Source organism: Myotis yumanensis, unplaced genomic scaffold, assembly GCF_028538775.1.
Source record: "Myotis yumanensis isolate MYYU_CA2020_CCGP unplaced genomic scaffold, mMyoYum1.0.hap1 SCAF_5, whole genome shotgun sequence".
NCBI lineage: Eukaryota > Metazoa > Chordata > Mammalia > Chiroptera > Vespertilionidae > Myotis > Myotis yumanensis.
In genome coordinates, this window is record NW_027223756.1 from 78,681,558 (window position 1) to 78,701,476 (window position 19,919).

At 49.2% G+C, this 19,919-nt stretch overlaps 1 protein-coding gene and 1 pseudogene across 2 annotated transcripts in view; one reads left to right on the top strand and one right to left on the bottom strand.

The window, feature by feature from the left end:
• Positions 1-480: 480 nt before the first annotated feature.
• Positions 481-10,542, bottom strand: LOC139010834 (myosin light polypeptide 6-like; annotated as a pseudogene).
• Positions 10,543-18,002: 7,460 nt separating this feature from the next.
• Positions 18,003-19,919, top strand: part of ATCAY (ATCAY kinesin light chain interacting caytaxin) — a 33,637-nt gene continuing 31,720 nt past the window's right edge. Inside the window, exon 1 of one of the 2 annotated variants that reach the window (XM_070415807.1) lies at positions 18,003-18,400. The gene's annotated coding sequence lies outside the window, so the exon portion shown is untranslated. The remainder of the gene's footprint in view (positions 18,401-19,919) is intronic. The other variant, XM_070415808.1, reaches the window with a different exon arrangement.

Here is a 19,919-nt window from a genome sequence, read left to right on the forward strand (position 1 = left end):
GGTGGGAAGCACAGCTCTGAGGCTTTGTCTACATCACCTCATTCATGCCTTACCACCTGTAGAGAAGGTGCTGGTGCCATTCATCCATCCATCTGTCCTCATTGTCGAACTGAGGAAACTCTCTGAGGATTCAGACCCAGATCTTTCTGATCCCAGCCACCCATGCTCTGTTAAATATTGGCCACTGGTAGGTAGTACTCAATTTTAAAAGCCCATTTGTCCAAAAGGGTATTATCAAAGACTTTAGCCCAATACCAATAAGGATCATATAAGAAAATTCTGAAACATATCCCCCTTGGATAAGGGGGTGGGGGGGTTCAACAGTACTGTATTTAACTTTATGCCAGCTTGAGTTATAATGTTAAAATATTTAGGCATATAGTATACTAGAGGCCCAGTGCACAAAATTCGTGCACTGAAGGGGGGTGTCCCTCAGCCCAGCCTGCACCCTCTGGCAGTCTGGGACCCCTCACTCCTTACTGCCCGCCTGCTCGCTGCTCCTTAGTGCTGCTGTGGAGGCAGGAGAGGCTCCCGCCACTGCTGCTGTCCTCACCAGCCATGAGCCAGGCTTCTGGCTGAGCAGCACTACCCCTGTAGGAGTGCACTGACCACCAGGGGGCAGCTCCTGCATTGAGCATCGGCCCCCTGGTGATCAGTGTGCATCATAGCGACCGAACGTTCAACTGGTCATTCCACTGTTTGGTCGATTTGCATATTAGGGTTTTATTATATAGGATAGACTTCCATTTGTACTTTTGCCCTAAGCCTCCCAAACTAAAAGGCTGATAATTTGTTTGAATGTATCACAATTCATTTGCCTAATGTCCTAATGGTAGACATTTACTAGTATATATTAGTTATCTATTGCAGAGTTAAAAATTATCCCCAATAATGTGACTTCAAACAATAATAACTTATCATCTGCCCCAGCTGGCATGGCTGAGTGGTTGAGCATCAACCTATGAACCAGGAGGTCACAGTTCAATTCCCGGTCAGGGCACATGCCCAGTTGTGGGCTCCATCCCCAGGGTAGGTGTGCAGGAGGCACCAATCAATGATCCTCTCTCATCATTGATGTTTCTATCTCTCTCTCCCTTTCCCTTCCTCTCTGAAATCAATAAAAATATATTAAAAATAATAATAACCATTTATCATCTTCACAGTTTCTATAAGTCAGGGTTCTGAGTGGCAAGGCTCTGGCTCAGGGTCCTTATGACACTGCAATCAAGCCATCGGCTGGGCTCTATTATCTGAAGTCTTGATGGGGTGGTGGGATGTGCTTCCAAGACATTCTTCCTCGAGCCAGAGAGCACCAGGTAGAAACTGTCCTTGTTATGACCAGCCTCAGACATCACATGGCATAACTTCTGCCACATTCTGTTAGTTAGAAGTGAATCACTAAATCTAACCCACATTCAAGGGGAGAGGATTCGGCCCCACCTTTTGAAGGGAGGAGTATCAAAGAATCTGTGGACTGATTTATTTTTTTTCTTTGTGTGGACTCATTTTTAAACCACTACACATTATTGCCTTTTTTCTGCTGTCGAAACAATGCTGCATGTTATGTTCTATGCAAGTTCTACATGTGCCTTCTTGTGCCAGCTTCCCTCATGGCTTCTTGTCCAGCCTGGGTCCCACACCACCCACTCCAATTGGGCACAGTCGAGAGGAATGGGGTCGAGCTGGCTGGATTGACCCTCTCCTGAGTCACACGGGAGAGGCGTGTGACTGTCAAGGGAAGGGATGGACATTGGGAGGATATGAAAGGCCATGCCATTGCAGCCACCAGGAAGGCTCAACAAGGGGGTCTGATTTGCCCACGCTGCAAGGGCAGGGACACTCAGTCCAAGCATGAGCACATGGAGCTCCCTGGACTGAGGCCTGCTGCCGCTGCTGCATAAGCCACCAGAACTGCACAGTGACGCTGAGCAGCTAGCTCTGTGGAGGCTCCTGGCTTCCTTGCATGCTGATGGCTTCCACTCCAGCAGGGTATCCCCTTCTGTTCCTGAAGTGCTGGCCCACAAAGGGTGCCAACTGAAGGCATCTCTTGGGGTGGAAGGGTATCTCATCCTTCAGCCAATGAAGACTCTAAGGAAGGAGAGACGACCTGTGGAGCTTTACCCACCTTGTTCCCACAGTGACCCAGCTCAGGTCACAAGCACTGTCTTCACCTGGACGATGGTCCCACCTAAGGAAACCAGTGAGGGTGGATGGTTGTTGACCTTGTTTCACACCAGAACTTGCATATATATTTCCTATTTAGCACAGGGCAGGGTTTCTTGATCTAGGCGCTGCTGACATTGGGCTGGGTCTCTGGGGTGGGGCCATCCTGGACATTGTGGGGTGTTGAGCAGCATCGGTGGCCTCTACCTACTTAATGCCAGAAGCACCCCCCGTCATGACAACCATAGACACCCCCACTGTCCAGCTGAGAACTGCTGCTCTGGGACAAGCTCGGTGCCAGGGCACCAGCTGGGCAGCATCACAGGCTGGTTATGCCTGGTCCAGATTCTAATCCGGAGGATCACAAGGACATTGTGAGCTGTCTCCGGCAGCATGTCTGTGAGTGTGACTATAAAAGGATATGTTTTTGTTGTATTTGACCTGAATGGTGGTGCTATGCACACTCAAGTTTGAAGACCATTGAGCTAGATTAAAGGGAGAGATGGGAGTGCACACGCAGATGGCTGGGCATCCAAGCCGTTATGCCTTGATGTAATTCAGAGGCTGTGGTGGGAGATCTCAGGTGTTCTGCAGTTCTGCATGCCTACAGGGTGATACCCACTGGTATTTTCTTTTGTTTTGTTTTAGGGCACAGACAGCAAGTTTATTTGGTGAATGCTGATGGCAAACATCATCCAAGAGATACAAGCTGAGGAAAGTGCTGTGACAAGAGAGCCTAGGAAGCCTCCGGGGCTGCACACACAGTCTCACACAGGGGAATGTCTTCAGCTGTTCAGCACCATGTGGATGAGCTCTTCGTAGCTGACACAACCGTTGCTGTCCTTGTGCCCAGCCACCAGCATCTCTACTTCTTCCTCTATTGTTCTCACTCAGAGTGACAAGAGCATGTCAGATCTCAGCATCCATGACAGTGGCATTCCCTTCCTTGTCAAACACCCTAAGGCCTTCAACATACTCCCCATAGATGCCCTGGTCCTTGTTCTTGGCCAGTCTGCAGCACCGGCAAGAAGTGCTCAAAGTCCAACACCTTCGCATTCATCTCATCACTCTTGGGGTTCCCTAGGACTTTGAGTACTTCGGTGTTGGTGGGGTCCTAACCCAGCTCTCACCACGGCCCCACACTGGCTGTGCAGGATCTTGCCCTCTCCTGTTTACTCAAACAGCTGGAAGGCTTCCTTGAACTCCGCGGTCTTGTCCTCAGTCAAGTCAAACATCTTGCCTGCTCAGCTCTGCCAAAACTTTTCCTGTAGTAATGGCCCCCATTGGCGGTATCATGAAATGTTTCAGCTGTGGGAAGACTGGTCAGCTGTGAAGAATACAGGGTCAAGGTCAACATCAGCTTTCAGTTCAGTGTGGGACAGGGAATGCCCTTGAACGCACCATCTGTGGTAGTGGAGCACCTCTCCAGTGCTAACAGTTAATATGCTGGGAGGAAGGAGATGGACTTGCCGACAGCCCAGCAGGTAATAGGGGTACCCCAGTCCCTGAGGCAGGGAGGGTGATTGGGGGGAGGGGGCTCAAACTGGGCCAAGAGAAGGGCGTGGCACAGACATTGGAATGGGAGACAGGCACAAGGCTGACAGGGAAACTGTCCTGTGTGCTGAGGGACAGAGGATGTGTGGGGTAACAAAAAGGCTGGAGGGTGGGCTCTGACCTGCTAGACAGAATCCAGGTTTTATCTAGTAGCAATGGGGAGTCACCAAGGGAACCCTTGCCAAGATCTGACCTGTTTTAGGATGCTAAGGTGGTTCTGTAAACTAAATTGTGTGCACTGCGCGCGCCCCGCCCCTAAATTCACTGAAGCCCTAATTCCCAATGTTTTTGGAGATGGGACCTTCAAAGAGGTAAAATAAAATGAAGTCCTAAGTGTGGGGTCCTAATCCTATAGGACGGGTGTCTTTTAGGATTGTGCACACCAAGGTTGTGCACACAGTGGGAAGGCCACATGAGGACACAGTGAGAAGGCACCCATCTGCAAGCTGAGGAGAGAGGGTTCAAGAGAAACCAACCCTGCCAGAACCTTGATCTTGAACTTCCAACCTCCAGAACTGGGAGAAATTTATTGTTTAAGCCACCCAGTCTGTGATAGTTTGTTATGGAGACTCATGCTGATTAATACAGGCTGTGATGGCTATTGAGGGGAGAAGCTGAGGGCAAGGACTGCTAGAAGACATGAGACATGCATGGGCCTCAATCAGAGTGGTGGAAATGGGAAGAGAATGCAGGAGGCATCATATCACCTGAGAAGTTTAAAGCTAAAGCTGACTCCCAGCAATCTGGGGCTTTGAATAGCAGTCAAGTGTAGTAAATGTTTGATGACAATGATCAAAATGGTGGTTGTGACCTAAAAAGGTCACAACCTTATCCTAATTGCTCATGACCCCACGATGCCACCAACACACAGCTGTTTGTGGTCTGGGAGGGTAGTGTCACTTCACTTTTATTTAGCTAAGCAAGCTCTCCCAGGAAGTGGAGCATGGACTGTTTCTTGAATTGGGGGAGTGCATGTACCGAGGGTCTCACACCCATTCTCAGGAGAGAGCTTGGCATGAAGGAGCCCAGATGAAAGGGATAAAGAGAGAAATGGTTTTAAAACACGGTTTGGCAAAATACAGCTACACACTTTGTCTTCTCTGTGTCCTTGCCTGGCTGAAGGGGCAAGGGAATTCTCTAGGGTCTCTTTTATAAAGGCACTAATCACATTCATGGGGACCCCAACCCTCATATGGCCTAATCATCTCTCAAGATTCCACCTCTTAGTGTTATAGGCAGTTACTAGACAGACAGGAACAGAGCATGGAGGATGGGCCAGGTACAAAAACTCATCAGGGGGAAAGCCCCAGATGCCTAGCAAGGGGCAAAACTGGGAAAACAAGAACCTCACCCCCATGATAACCGTTCCTCCCCTAACATATTGCTGGTCATGCGGTTTGGACTCCCTGACCTTTTCCTCCCTAAAGATAACATCTAGGCCTCAGTTGTATTTCAGCTCCTGACCCAGAAAAGCAACAAAACCAGACAAGTGACGCCAAGGCTGCCTCAGGACCAGCTGCATTAACTAATGACCTGAAAGAGCACACCTGGAAAGCTGATGAATATTCTCTTCAGACCCCCCCCCCCCCCCCCCAGAGAACTCCCCTAGGACCGTGGTCGGCAAACTGCGGCTCGAGAGCCACATGCGGCTCTTTGGCCCCTTGAGTGTGGCTCTTCCTAAGCCTTAGGAGTACCCTAATTAAGTTAATAACAATGTACCTACCTATATAGTTTAAGTTTAAAAAAGGCTCTCAAAAGAAATTTCAATCGTATTGTTGATATTTGGCTGTTGATTAATGAGTTTACCAACCACTGCCCTAGGACTTCCACCTGTAAAAAGCGATAAATAAGCTCAGGATAAAGGACCCAGCCAGTGCTCTCTCCCAGGGGAGCAAATCTATACCATTCCCTTCCCCCTTCTTCCCTCTAAGGCAGTGGTTGCCAACTTTTCGGACCTCACGGACCACCAGTGGTCCACGGACTACCAGTTGGCAACCGCTGATCCAAAGGTTTCCTTAAACCAGCAGTCGCCAACCTTTTGGGCCTCACAGAACCCAGTGGTCCGTGGACCACCGGTTGGTGACCCCTGGGTTAGAGCATCAACCCAGTACACCAAGGTTGTGGGTTTGATCCCTGGTCAACAAGAATCAACCAATGAATGCATAAATAACTGGAACAACAAATCGATGTTTCTCTCCCTTCCTCTTTCTATAAATTCTATATATATATATATATATATATATATATATATATATATGATTAGGATTTTTAACTGTTTTTTTAAATATATATATATTTTTTAATTTCAGAGAGGAAAGGAGAGGGAGAGATAGAAACCTCAATGATGAGAGAGAATCATTGATTGGCTGCCTCCTGCATGCCCCCTACTTGGGATCAAGCCTGCAACTCGGGCATGTGCCCTTGACCAGAATCAAATGCAGAATCCTTCAGTCCACAGGCCAATGCTCTATCCACTGAGCCAAACCGGTTTTTTTTTAAAGTCTCCCAATTTTTAAATGCGACTAATTCAAATAAAGGTAAAGAAGAGAGAAAAAACCACACCACAGGCCAAAGAAAGCTGGTGTGAGAAGCAAACATGGTCTGCAGGCTGCCCATTTCAACCTGTGACCAAGGCTGAGCACTTGTGAGTGGTAGTCAAAGGAGGGGAAATCAAATCAGAGATTTACTCTTGCTCAAGCCTCCCCTTAAGCAATGACCTCTTCACCTACTTGTCACTTCTCCTAACACTCCCCCAGGTGATGTGTAAACTAAGTCAGACTGAGGTCAAATCTGAGTGCCAAGCAGTTAAAAATCTCCACACCGAATGTCAGCTATCCTGCAGTGCTGAGAGAAAAGCTCTGCTCCAGCATCCTGACCTTAGCTCGGTTTTCCTGGAGCCTCTGTGACTACTTCACAGGGGGAAGTAACATTCATAGCTAGGATGGTGCGTTGTGAAGTATGACACCCACTGCTAACTATGGTCACTAAAGACATTCATCAGGGAGGATATTTTCAAATCTATTTTATTGGCAGCAAGATCACATGTAATTACTTATGTGTATGCACACACCTACTCACCCAGAAATCATTTCATTTTACATGCTTGTTCACAAGGGTTTCATATTCAAAACACATATATTATACATTCATACCCATAACAATTCTGATTTTTTTAACAGCAGAATTTTCTTTTTAACCATGAAAGCCCATGTGTATTCTCCATGTGAAATGCCCATTTCAGATCCAGAGAGCCCAGAAAACACTCTAACATACTGGAAAGGGGTTCGGTGAACTAAATCCTTGGGCTCCTGGGAGGGTGACAGGATTTTATTCTCCTCCAGGCCCATATGCAACCTTCTTTAAAATGTAGTCAGGAGCCGAAACCGGTTTGGCTCAGTGGATAGAGCGTCAGCCTGCGGACTGAAAGGTCCCAGGTTCGATTCCGGTCAAGGGCATGTACCTTGGTTGCGGGCACATCCCCAGTAGGAGATGTGCAGGAGGCAGCTGATCGATGTTTCTCTCTCATCGATGTTTCTAACTCTCTATCTCTCTCCGTTCCTCTCTGTAAAAAATCAATAAAATATATTTTTTTAAAAAAAGATAAAATGTAGTCAGGAGTCTCCGGCTCCAAATCAGAGCCACCTGGCTCCTCAAGACAGAGCCACTGGGCTGCTTGGTGTTCCCAAGGCAGGGGTTCCAGAGACTGGTGACCTTCCTGAGCCTGAGGATGAGCCAGATTCTGTTTGGCAGGGAAACTTCTGCAATTCTCTTCCATCTTTCTGAACAGAAATATGGTCCCCACACAGAGGGTGGCTACGTGGTGAGCCCTGCTCATCACGTGCTTAATAACTCTGTCCTGATGATATTATACGGGTTAAACTAAAGAGAAAGCATTATGAACACACCCTACTAGAAGCAGTGAAAGAATTTCCAACCAGGAACAATATGGCCATGCCTTCTTGCTGCTGTGAACCTGTCAAGTGATGAATGGCCAACGTTTCGGGAATGACAAGGGGTCACCTGTGGTTCCAGCCCTCCCCTGCTGCTTTAAGGGACAAAAATAAAAAAAAATCCAAAACACTTCCACAGTCATGTCTACACTGGTCTAACATGTGCCTCTCTGGTGTCAAAGAGGAGGACTAGACAGCCAACCTGAGATTCTCATGAACAAGTATAACAGACATGGAACCACCAACCATGGATTCAACCAATGACATTCAAAGGTAAAAAGAAGCCACTGGCTTTTTTTAAATTGATTTTTTACAGAGAGGAAGGGAGAGGGATAGAGAGTTAGAAACATCGATCAGCTGCCTCTTGCACACTCCCTCCTGGGGATGTGCCCACAACCAAGGTACATGCCCTTGACCGGAATCGAACCTGGGACCCTTCAGTCCACAGGCTGACGCTCTATCCACTGGGCCAAACCGGTTAGGGAGACACTGGCTTTTTTAAAACAATCATTCCAAGGGTCTTAGATGTAATAGCTCATTCTGCTCCTGGAGAGCAAACCTCATCAAAGAGTAAACCTCAGTGAATGGAACTGACTTTCTGAAATACAAAACCTACAGAATCAAATTGAAGCAATTCTCAATTTTTAGTCAACAGTGTCAAATGAGGCACTTGGGATACATTAATTAATTTGGGGGGAATACATTAATTTAAAAAGACAAATGGACAGTGATATAGCACAAATGCAACTTACCTTTAGAGGGGAAAAACTTGCCAAAGCAAAATATCTTCCCACAAAAAGAAGTCCAGTTCCCCAAAATATTTACAAAGAAAGTTTCTCTGCTGAAAGAAACATGGCAACTTTAAAATTAACCATAAAAGCCCTAGCCGGTTTGGCTCAGTGGATAGAGTGTCAGCCTGCGGACTGAAGGGTCCCAGATTCAATTCCGGTCAAGGGCACTGCCCGGGTTTCGGGCTCAATCTCAGTAGGGAGCATGCGGGAGGCAGCCAGTCAATTATTCTCTCTCATCATTGATGTTTCTCTCTCTCTCTCCCTCTCCCTTCCTCTCTGAAATCAATAAGAATACTTTTTTAAATAAATAAAATTAACATAGAACACAAGTATAAAAAGAATAAGCAGAGAATTTCTGGCAGATACCCTGGTATGAAACAGAACAAGAAAACAAAACCTTTTCCTACCAAGATTCTAAATACTCTATGAGTAAACACCACACTTCAAATTTAAGGCATTATAAATATAGAAAAAGAAATGCAAAAAAATAAAACACCCAAAAAACCCTCTCTGATTTGTCAGTTTCCTAATTTTGTTCTGAATTATGCAGCATTACTCAGCTTTGATGATTAAGCTGTCTCGGAGATGAAAACAAAAACTGATATTAACACAATAAAAAACCCCCAGAATCATCTTAATCGACTAAAACCAGTCAAAATGGAGAGCTCCTCCAACTAGCTGGGATATGAAGTATACCTTTTAATTATGAAATTTATCTATATCTTCTGCAGTATCCTTTCATGACTAAATTTTTAAATATATATACACACACACACACGCACGCACGCACACACGCACACATTGATTGATTTCAGAGAGGAAGAGGAGAGAAGATAGAAACATCAATGATGAGAGAGAAGCGTTGATCGGCTGCCTCCTGCACGCCCCCCACTGGGGAATCAAGCCCGCCACCCGGGCATGTGCCCTGGACCAGAATCGAGCCCAAGACCCTCAGTCCGCAGACTGACACAAATCTCCACTGACCTCATGTGTGCAGTGAGCTGAAATAGAGCGGGAACAAGCCTGCAGCAAGGCCCTGGTGAAGGGGCACTCATCCGCCTAAGGGGTGGCTGGCCCCGCGGGTGGCTCCTCGGGTCTGTGAGAAACTGGCCCAGGAGGCCCTGCCAGGCTACCAGCTGGACCTGACAAAGGCTGATACATGGAAAGGATGGAGGAGGCGCGGCCTCCTGGGGGTGCCAGCCCTGCCCCCTGCCTGGGACCGGGTCTTGATTGCCGAAGGAGCCAAGGGCAGCGATGCTCCAAGAACAAGGCGGGCGTGTGGGGGAGGGGGTGTTTGTAATTTGTGACATGCGAGACCCACCTGTCTCTGCCCACAGGACCTCCCTCCCCTGGCTGCCTCCCAGGCCGCCCCCGCTCTCCTCTGGGCTCCTTTCTCTCCCTCCCCTCCCCTTTACTCCATCTTCAACATCCTCGCACCTGCTCCATTCAGCTTCAAGGTCCCTCCCTGTCCTCGCTGCTCCCCTCCAAGCTGCTCCCCTCCCCGGAAGCCGCAGGTGCCACTCTCCCACTGGACCTCAGGTCCTCCCCTGTGCCCAGTGGCTACCCCTCCCCACGCCTCTGCCTCTCCCTCTGGTGGCCTCCAGGTCCCCGTGTTCCCTCACCCCGACCTTCAGGGTCCGCATCCCACACCCCCCTGCCTGGCCAGGTACCCGCCCAAGTAGGACTTTCTTCCCAACCAGGGGTCAGGTCCCCGCCTCCACTCCCCTCTCACCCCGCACCGAGGTGTCTGCTCCACCCCTGCCCGGCCTCGGACCTCCCGGCACAGTTCAGCGTCCATCCCCTGGGCAGGCCCAGGGCCCCCTCCCGCGCCGGGCGCCCCTCAGCTCTCCCCTTGACAAACACAACTCGGGGCCGCGGCCTCCCGGCTGCGCGGCCTTCTCAGCGGAGCAGGCCCCCCACCCGCGTCCCGCCCGACTCCCACCGAGACACCGACCCGCGGGTACTCGCGGCGGCGCGGTCTCCACGGGGCAGGGCTGCGGGGAGGCCGTTACCTGAAGTGCGACTTGGCGCCCTGCGCTGAGCGGTAGAAGCTCCTCTCCGCCCTCCCGGCGCCTCCAGGCCCGAGGCAACGAGGGGCGGGGCCTCCTGGCGTGACGTACACCGGCCGCCTGTCACTCGTGCCGGCGAAGAGCCCCAGGCCCCGCCCCCCGCGCGGCTCGCGCCTGCTCCCTTCCCACTCCTGGTCTGGGGATTGACTCCGCCTCTAGCCCCGCCCCCACAAGCCCCGCCTCTCACCCGGAGCCCCGCCTTCCCTCCGACGGCTCCGCCTCCGAGGACTCTGGCTCGGACCCCAGCCCACTCCCAGGCCCCGCCCCATACTGAGAGACCCCGCATCTTGCTCCACATCCGAAGTCTTTGCTTGAGTCCAGCTCTATGTCCCGGACCCGGGTCCTTAGAGCCCCGCCTTCCATTTGACCACCCAAATGTGGGGGGGGTCTGGGCTCAAGCCCCGCCCCTACCTTCAAACCCTGCCCTATCTCGGAGCCCCGCCTTCCCTTTAACCACTGAGCTTTGGGGGTTCTCTGCCTCGCGGGCCTCCTTCTTGGCCTCTCATCCCAAGCACTGCCCCACTCAACACTTAAAATTTAGTGGCTCTAAATTAGTAATTTTCTACCGAAGTGATATGCCCCAGGGGACGTTAGGTGGTATCTGGGAACATTTGTGGCTTTCATGACTGAGGAATGGAGGGGGTGAGGTACTGTTTAACACCCCACGATGTCCAGAGTGGCCCCCCAAGAGGGAGATTACATAACATCCTTTTTCCTGTTATTGACCAAATGTCACTAGAGCCGATGTGGAGAAACCTACTCTAAGTGAAATAAATTTTGAGAGATATTTCTTGACCCACCTATTACAGGTGTGGACCCTGAGAAAGAAGATATCAAGAAGGGCTCTTGATGGCTTATAGGGCTCAAATTACCAAAAATAGATAGATAGATAGATAGATAGATAGATAGATAGAAAGATGATAGATAGATAGATGATAGATAGATAGATAGATAGATGATAGATGGATAGATAGATAGATAGATAGATAGATTGATAGATGATAGATAGATAGATAGATGATAGATGGATAGATAGATAGATAGATAGATAGATAGATAAAGCAAGCCTAGCAGCCATTTTTACACAAAGCCTCTCATGCAAACTGCTTCAGGGAGAGTCCTGCACTGAACCACCTGCCTGCACTGTGTTTCTGCCATCTGAACCAGCCCTTATAAAGGAGTTCCTAGAATCCTATTTCAACCAACAGGAATTGAGTCTTTCTTTGCCCATCCAATCAGAGCTGTGCAGCTCTGCTCAACCACAGGCTCTATTCTGACCAATCAGGATAGTGCCTTTTGGACCAATCAAACTGGTAGGATTTGGAGTCTTCCTTTGCATCAGGGACCAGGAGTGGGGACCTCTGTCCATATAAGCCACTTCCCATTGGCTGAGAGAGCTAACTCTTCCTTTCCATCAGAGATGGTTCCCTCACTGAGCTGAAACACCGATTTTTCCAGGCAGGCTAGCAAGGAGCAGAGCAGAGCTGTCTAGCCAGAGAGGGGCCTGGCCCCAGGGCTATCTCACAATTCTGCTGTTTTCACAGCTGTGCTGTATCACAATTGAGCTGTTTTGCACTGAATAAAGGTTTCTTCTATAATGCACCCCAATTTGGGATTCCTATTGCTATTGAATTGATGCCAGCGATTATCAGTTGACACAGGCCAGGTCATCTTGGGGAATGCAGCAGTGAGCAACACTGACATGGTACCAGTCCTCAAGAACTTCGAATCAGGGAAGCAGATCATAACCAAATTATTAATTACAAGTATGGTATTTTCTTGGTTAATAACAACTTTATTGAGATATAATTCACACACTGTACAATTCACCCATTTAAGGTGTGCAAGTCAATCATTTTCAGTACCTTCACAGGGTTGTTCACCATCACCACTAACTCCAGATCATTTTTATTACCCCAAGAAGAAACCCTGTACCCATTAGCAGTCACTCCCTCAGCTCTTGGCAATCACCAATGTGCTTTCTGTCTCTATGGATTTTCCTGTTCTAGACATTTCATATCAATGGAATACTTGGCAACAAAAAAGAATAAACTCTCTATTATTTATTTATTGATTGATTGATTGATTTGAGAGAGAGAGGAAGGGAGGGAAAGAGAAGGGGGGACCCACACTGATTTGTTATTCCATTTATGCATTCATTGGTTGATTCTTGTATGTACCCTGATGAGAGATTGAACCTGCAACATTAGCATATTGGGAGCGATGATCTAACCAACTGATCTACCCAGCCCAGGCAAGGAATAAACTCTTAATACATACAACCACTTAGATGAAGTTCTAGATAATTATGCTGAGTGGAAAAAGCCAGTGCCAAAAGGCTACATACATACTCTTATGGTTTTATTTACATAACATTCTTGAAAGGTCAAAATTATAAAAAATGGAGAACATATTTGTGATTTCCAGGGATTAAGGACATGGGGACAGGAGATGGGGAGTGGAAGTGGCTATAAAATGGCAACATGAGAGATTCTGTGCTGATAGAAAAATTTTGAATCTTGACTATCAAAAGCCATAGTGAAATTGTAATATAATTTTGTAAGATGTTACCATTGGGTAACTTGGAGGGGAAAGGGTACACGGGATCTCTCTGTGTTATTTCTTACAACCACATGGGATTCTAAAATTATTTCGAATTTTTTAAAATTAATTTTATAAAAGGCCAAAAAAGTACATTTACTGATTGTGGTGGGGTAGTGTTCTTTTGCCCCTTAATTTAAGCCAGCAGGGGGCCAGTTAATTCTTGGACAGGAACCATGGCAAGCCCAGGGTGCCAAGGAAAGCCCTTTGGGTGATTTAGCGGATGGCATTCTTCCATTTGTGTCTTTATGACCATGTGTGGCCTCGAGGAACAATCTGCCAAGCACAGTTCTCCCTCCATGTGCTGGCTAAAGCCCAGCGTGGTAATGACACATGGCCTCCCTCCAGTTCCCTGCAGCTCTAACTAGATGAAGGCTGCATGCTTTATAGAAAAGCAGAGCTGTTTTAATTGTTTTGCCTGGATTACATAACACCTCTTTTCCTGATATTGACTACAAGCATTGTGCTAAATGCTTTACCTGCACCATCATAACTAGTCCTCACACTAGCCCTCGGAGGTAGATACAGTCAGATCTCATTATGGGGAGTAGCTCTGCTCTATAAAGTCGGTACAAACACTGAATAGCAAACACTGAACCACTGCTTGTAAGGGAAATACAGGGTTGGGTTCCTCTGAGCCTCTGGTCGCAACATTTTTATCAACTGATCAGTACATAACTTGGTTTTATGTGTACGTTTTGTTTAAGGACACCTTGATATACATTGTGATTCCTTAACATTGAACTCACAGCCCATAGCACTATAACTCATGCCAGAATGAAGCTTATATAATACTCATATCTTGCCCTAATCGGTTTGGCTCAGTGGATAGAGCGTCGGCCTTCGGACTGAAGGGTCCCAGGTTTCTATTCTAGTCAAGGGCATGTACCTTGGTTGAGGGCACATCCCCAGTAGGGGGTGTGCAGGAAGCAGCTGATAGATAGTTCTCTCTCATCGATGTTTCTAACTATCTGTCTCCCTTCCTCTCTGAAAAAAAATCAATAAAATATATATTTTTAAAAATACTCATATCTTCTCTATCAGGCACATCCCAGCCAACTTGTGCTTAGAAACACTAGACAGCTCTTCAGCGACATGAGTGGGGGCCATTATAAACAGTGAAATCACCAACAATAATCACAAAAAATGCAAAAGCACAGCATTAAATAAACCCCCAAAAGGGAAGTCATTTACAGTCTGGACAGAGCAGGAGGGAACCTGCACTCAGATTTTTTACCGCTTTGGGCTGCCTGCAAATGACCCGGAAAGCGCCATGAATATTGATCTGGGGGTTACAAATGTCACAAATAAATTCCAGCCAGTAGGCAAACTCACAAATAAGAAAACAACAAGTAATGAGGATCAAATGTACTCATATTAATCCCCTTTGGGATTAATGGACTTGAGGAAAATGAGACTTGAGGAGGTTTAACAATTTCAATGCTTTAACAAACTTTTCTGAGAACCAACTATGTTTCAGGAATTCTTCTAGGGCAGGTTTCTCACCTCAGCGCCATTGATGCTGGTGTCCAGATAATTCCCTATTGTGGAGGATTGTCTATTGTAGGGTGTAGAGCAGCACCTCTGGTCTCTACCCACTCCACGCCAGGATCACTGGCATCCCTCAAGTCGTGATAACCAAAAATGTCATCAGACATCATCAAATGTCCTGGGTGTGAGGGAGAGCAGAATCGCTTCCCAGTTATAAACACTGGTCTAGGAATTAGAGATTCAGTAATAACAAACTCCAACATCTATGATCTCAAGAAGCTTACATTATGGGGGACTGGGGAATGGGATGAGGTGTTAGTGTTTACCGGGGAAAGAGTTTCAGTTTGAGAAGATGAAAAAGCTGGGGAGATGGATGGTGGTGATAGTTTTGAAATGTAATTAATGCCACTTAACCTTAGACTTAAAATAATCAGAATGGTAAATTTTCTGTTATACATATTTTAACGCAATTTAAAATACAAACACCAGGCTTAGGTCTCAAGTTGGGCTCCCGAGTGGCTGCTGCTGCAGCACCACGGACAGCTCCCAGCGCCCTCTCATGGGGGAGAGGCTGGGCTTCTCAAATAGCCCTCTGTCCAGACTGCCTTTCTCTCCCTTTCCATCCTTCTAACTCCTCCTCAGTCCTCAGGGTCTAACTCACATCTTCACTTCCCTGGGATATCTTCCCATGCACACCCCTCCCCCGAAGCCACTCTGCTTCCAAGATGTCTCTAAACTAGCCCAGATCCCTTTGCCCGTCTGTTTCTCATAGTGGGAGTCCTATGAAAGTAAAGTCTTATTTGTGTTTTGGACCCCAGTGCCCAGCACAGGACTGGTCTGAATTTCCCACTCAGGTAACACAGGAATCTTTCCCAGAGCTCCACTTCCTCCAGCCAGGAGGTGCAAAGTCCAGATCTTGTGCTGCAGGCTCTGGGCTCCAATCCCCCTCTGCTGTGGGGCAATTGCTTTATGCCTTTGGCTTGGAGCGGTACATACCTTGATGCTGTGAGGGAGGCAGCCACACAATCGTGTTGTGTGGTACCCATGACGGGAATGAGCATTCATGTATCCTACCTACGTTTCCCAAACATCTCCTTTGTGTCAGATGAAGCTGCCCTCTACGGAGAATATTGCAGTGAACAAGACCCACTACGTCTAATTTGCCTTGAAATTTATAGTCTAATTAGAAAAGTCAGACAATAAACAAAGAAACAAGTAAATCATTTCAAGTGGGAAGTGCTGTGGGGGAAAAATCATCAGGTTTCTCAGTGAGTCCATAGACACCCATGTTGACAGCAGTACTATTCACAATAACAAAAAAAAAGTGGAAACAATCCAAGTGACCAACCACTGGTGAATGGATAAATACAGTATGGTCCATCCACACACTGGAATATTACTCAGCCATGAACAGGAGTGAAGCTCTGGCACTCGGTACATGTGGATGAAACTTGAAAACATGATGCTCAGTGGGAGAAGCCAAATACAAAAGGCCATGGAGCGTGTGGTTCCATTTGTAGGAAATGTTCAGAACAGGCAAACCCACATTATATTCGGCAGAAAGTGGATTCATGAGTGTCAGGGGCTGGGCAGGGGAAATTGAGGGAGGGCTTAATGGGGATGGGATTTCCCTTTAGGGTGATGAAAAAGTTCTGGAACTAGATAGTGGGGATAGTTGCCCAACAATGTGAATGTATTTAATGCCGCTGAACTGTGTACTTACTTGCAAATGGTTAAAGTGACAAATCTTATGTTATGCACCACATTGTACCACAATCTAAGTATATGTACTTTAAAAAATCAGACTGGACAATGGGATGTAGGGGGATGGAGTAGGGGGCAAGGTAGCGGGTGATAAGGTAAGGCCTCTCTGAGGAGATTACTTCTGAGGTGATACCTGAATAATGTGAACTTTTGGGGGAAGGGCGTTCCTGGCAGAGGGAACAGCATGTACAAGGGCCCTGGGGTGGGAATAAACTTGATGTGTTCACAGAACAGGCAAATACCATTGTGGTGATTAAGGGGATGGAGAGAGGAATAAGTGTAAGTTCCTACCAGGTCCTACTTGGGGTCATATATTAGCTGCCATAACAAGGTACTACAAACCAGACGGCTCAAAGCTATAGACGTTTCTTTTCGCACCGTTTTGGAGAATCCAGTCCAAAGTCCAGGTGCTGGCAGGGCTGGCTCCTGCTGGAGGCTGTGAGGGCGGATCTATTCCAGGCCTCTCTCCCAGCCTCTGCAATTGTTGGTGTTCCTTGGCTTATAGATGCATCACCTGACTTCCGCCTCCCTGGTCACATGGTGTTCCCCTCTCACACGTCCCCTTCCCTTCTCCTCTCTCATAGCCACTTGTCATCGGATTTAAGGCTCATCCTAAATCCAGGATGATCCTTAACTTACTTCCAGCTACAAAGACTATTTTTTTTCAAGTAAGGTCACATGGGTTAGGGCATGGCCATATCATTTTGGGGAAAGAGGCTCTATTCAACCTGCTACAGATCTAAAAAGTAAGCAAGAGCCTGGCCTGTGTGGCCCTGTGCACCAAACGTCACCGGTTGGATTCCCAGTCAGGGCATATGCCCAGGTTTCTGCTTCCATCCCCAGTCAGGGTACCTGCAGGAGGCAGCAGATCGATGCTTCTCTCTCTCTCTCCCTCTCTCTCTCTCTCTCTCTCTCTCTCTCTCTCTCTCTCTCCTTCCCTCCCTCCCTCTCCTCGTTCCCCTCCTCCTCCTCTCTCTCTCAAATCAATTTTTAAAAATTATTTTTAAAAAACAGTAAGCAAGAAACATGTATACAGCCTTCCTCGTGCTCCTGCACCGCGTTAACCACTCCCGTGCATTATCTCATCAAATGCTGAAACGCCAGGACCGTTTTTTTCCATTTCACAGATGAGGAAACTGAAGCCGATCCAGGGCTCAACCCCGCATCTGGTCTGATTTCGGAGGATGCACTGTGAGCTCTACTCCATTCTGCAGCCTCCCGAAGTCCTGCCGGTCAAGGTCACCGCAGTGCACCACTGCGAGGAGCGCCTTTCCCTCCGCGGCCGGAGCGAGCGAGCCCGGTGAGGTCTCGTCTCTCCAGCACACGCCCCGCCCGGTCCTAGGCTCCCGGCTCAATCGATAGGGAGTGGCCGGCTGAGGCACCGCCAACCGGGGTCCTGAGGACCTGGTTTCCCCCTCCTTCCCTCTTAATCGAAGGGATGAGGCCTTCGCCGCCATCGGGTTATCTGTTTGTTTGCTCCTTGTTTTGTTTTTAAATCCGTGATGCGCCATCAGGACAATCATTTCCGCTTCTGCGGCGGGTGAGGCTCTCGGACAGGTCCCCTCCCAGCCAATGGGGAGCCGCGGATCCGGCAGGGGGCTGTGCTGTTCGGGCAGCCCTGCCCCCACCGACCCACCCCGCACACAAAAGCAGCGTAATTAACCATCTTACGGAAGCCGAGCCTCTGACGGCTGCGAGCTGGAACGCAGAATATACCTGAGAGTCACAGGCTGCGACGATGACCGGGCACGCCGCTGCCTCCGAGCGCGGGGGAGCCGACAGCTAGCTGCACGCCGCTCGCGCCCCGGGACAAAAGCGCCCTCCGCGCCCGCCACGTCGCTCGGGGTGACCTTGCTTGGATGCAGAGTCCGCCCCTGCGCGCATCTTCCTCGGATGCTCTGAGAGCCCGCGGACGGGCTGGGAAGACCGGGGATGCCGGGCTGCAGCCGCGCAGGGCTCGCCTTTGTCTGCGCGTAACCGGGAGAGGCCTCACAGGGAACCAGCACTCACCGCGGAGGTGAGTCCACCTCGCTTTCCCCCACCCCACCCTGCTGGGCGGGGTGCCCCAGGCATCTGCTGCTGCAGCCCCCCTTCTGGCTGACGGGGCTGGTGGGAAGCGAGAGCCACGGTCCTGATTCTTTGGGTGGGAACCCATCCGCTTCTCCGTCCGCTCCCCTTCCATGCCTATCGCTCACCTGGAGGCAGAGAACAGCACAATTTTCAGGACGCGTTTGGAGATTCGGCGGATAAAACCCGCAGCCCCTCTCCGAACGCTTCCTACCAGACCAGAATGCCCACGTCCCCCCTCCGTGCCTTTCCTATTTATAGGCCTGGGAGCGATCGGGCAGAAGGCTTGGAGAGTGTGTACATCAAGGCTTGCCTCTGGGGTGGGAGGCAGGGAGGTGGCTGAAGGCAGATTCCTCCTCTCTCTGGTCTTGACTGTGATGCGCTAATAATTCAGCACAACCGCGCAAAGGAACACTTCCCAGCTCTCCCAGCCTTTGCCTCATTGCCATTCTTCAATGTGAAGCCAGGATGGGAGAGTGGGAGTGGACAGGGCCTACGGGGGCCTACCCACACCCACATGTAGAGGACCTTGGGGCAACATGTGTAGCTCCCAGGTCTGGGCTGTAGGTATGTGTGATGGTGGGGTACGGGGGGGGGGGGGGGGGGACGGGGGGGGCGGGGCGGTCCTTCCTGGGGCTGAGGTCACACCCAACTCAGAATAAGGAAAACTGACGCAAAAGACCCCTCCCTTCTGGCAGGAAATGAAGTTCCATTGCGCTGACCTCTCCCTTGCAGTAGGGTTCTGGGTGGTCGTGGTTGCCCATGCAGTCAGGAAGATTTTTATTTATTTTTTTGGCGAACTGCATCTCACTGTCCCTTGTCCATGAATGAATGACGACATTCACGGAAGTGCGGAACGGGTTCGAACTGCAGCCATCCTCTCCCTCCCTGCCTGGCCCTCACCGGCCTCAGGCTCCACCTGGGTCCTCCCGCTCTGAGCCAGGATCCCAAATGCAGACCCTCACCCTTTCCGGGGACCGTGGTCCAGTGCGGGCAGGCCTTGGGATGTCACACCTGAGCTGTTGGCCATGCACCGGCTCCACAGAGGGGCGGCTGGGCAACAGGGAAGGTGAGGGGCTGGCTGGAGGTGAGGGGCCTGAGGCACGCGCAAGTGAGGATAACAACACTGGGGCTGTGTGGAGGGTGGGAGAATGGGATGAAGGACACAGCAGGTCCTCTATAATGACAGCCAAAGCCATGCCTGAAATCCTGTCACAGATCTGCGGATGAAAACAGGATTTCTCAATCTCAGATCTATAGGCACGGGGAGCCAGATGAGAATATCCTGGACGCTGCAGGGTGTTGAGAACCATCCCTGGCCTCCACCCTTCAGTCCCAGGAGCAACCCCCCTCCAGTTGTGACAACCAAACATTGCCACGTGTTCCCTGCTGCTGGGGGGGAGGGGGGGGTCAGAATTGCCCCCAGTGGGGAACCGCAGGTTTAAAAGCACAGAACCTATGGTGTCATT